Raw genomic sequence first — 2,015 nt, 5'->3', positions numbered from 1 at the left:
AACGGTGTAGTCATCTCGAGTGTCCTCTAAATGCCATTATGGGATGTCTCAAAAGTAATCTCTGGGAGTCTAGACGTGTATTAACATAGGGCCAAATCATTTATGGAATCAAAAATACTTAATCTCGTATAGTCTTTAAGACTTGGAGCCTATACATTTGGTGCCTCTTTAACATATAAAAGTTTCTAGGGAAATAGTTTAACTACCATAGAGTTCAACATCCAGTAGTAAATAAGAGATACTTAAGAATGGAATTACCCTGGAGCTCGTATCACATTCATCTTACAACTAGGACATGCCAACAGAAGAAAGAGGATGAGCTTTACTTACCTATGCCAAAACATGTCAAGATAAAGCTTTACATAGCTTGTCTGAATTACTCCTTATCTTGCTTTCCTCATCGTCCTTTGAACCTATTCAACATGAAAGTAATATGAATATCAACCCCTTTTAATTTTCCATCACCCTAGGTTACACCTTAGTATTAATGGAATCTATTTCCTTAGTCGTTTCCCCGACTAGTTCTGTTATTCGCTAAGGCGTCGACGAAAATTGGGAAGCACCTCCCCTATAATGTGCCCTATACAAATTTACAATTAGGTCCCCAAGACCTACAGACAACCAACAACAACAACCTGCAGCAATTCACACCAACAATATACAACATAAACTCCAAACGACTTATTCAAAAATACGATATCACAATAGGGCGTCTAGCCTTTATTTTGTAATGCCTTTAATTATACGCAATGGGGGGGTCATGTGTCTTCTAACATAAGAAACCTAACCCACATTAGAAAATTTTTAGGACCTGCAACAACAAGCCATACCCCTGCAGCAGCACCTCACAAGAGCAATACTTTATTTTGACGACAATTCAACTATAGCGACTCCAATTTAGTTTGTCTTCAACGCCCAGCATTTCTATACTATTTTCATGTTTCCGGCCACACAAAAGGTGTATAATACACTCCATAACAATAACATAAAGTCCAAATTGAAAGGATAAACATTACCTTACCCGAAATTGGCCAAAATTGTCAAATCGCAACTCGGAACTTCTTCAAACGCGCTGAACTTAAGCGGGTTGTTTGTGCGAGTTCCTCACTGCCCAAAATTGGATTTTATCATTATTAAACATCTTCATATAACCATGGGATACCATAATTGATTAATTCACAGAATGAAACTCGGAGGCTTACCTCCAATAGCCAAACCCGTAGCCCCTCTCTCTTGTCTCCAACATTTTTCTCTTCTTCTTTCTTCCAAGTTTTCAATTATAAAGCTGAAGTTTTTGTTCCGTAGACATTGTAAAATACATATATACCTATCCACGTATTTAAGGAACATCGTATATAATTAATTCATGGAGAAAAATTGAGAAACCTACTTTTAATCTTCCAAAACCATGGCTGCCATCTCCCTCACGTTTTTTCTCTATTTTGGCTGATGTTTTTGGATAATTGAACAAATGAAGAGTCATATACACATATATATATGAGGTGAAACGTGTCAGACCCTAAGGGTGACACGTGTCAGGCCTTTATTGGCAGTGGGGTCCACCTCCCCTAAGCAGGTGGGTCACCTGCCTGCTTGAGGTGCTACCACGTGTCACCCTCCTAGGATTCCACGTGTCCAAATTTTTTTCCTCCCTCGTGGGTTCGTAATCTCGTCTTATTTTAAGAGCCTATGTAATTCATGCTACGCAAGTTTGGTACGTATTCCAATAGCTTAAGTATGTAAGACTTCCAAGTTGGTAGCTTACGTAGGTAAATCGAGTCCTACGACTCATTACTTGGCCTCCAATTCCTTTCGGATTCTTATGACTTCATCTCCAACCTTCTCTACTATGGGAAATCACATTCTCCCTTCCTCAGAGTCGTTCAATAAGGTCGTAACTTAAGTGGCTCACATACTAGCTTCTAGGTAACTTAAGGAACCTTTCAAGTTCAAAGATGTGGGGGTGTAATAATAACAAACTTGGTCGCTAAAAATTTAACGGTTGGTCGTTAGAA

The sequence above is a fragment of the Solanum dulcamara genome, chromosome 8 (assembly GCF_947179165.1).
Source record: "Solanum dulcamara chromosome 8, daSolDulc1.2, whole genome shotgun sequence".
Classification (NCBI taxonomy): Eukaryota; Viridiplantae; Streptophyta; class Magnoliopsida; order Solanales; family Solanaceae; genus Solanum; species Solanum dulcamara.
This window is presented reverse-complemented; position numbering follows the sequence as displayed.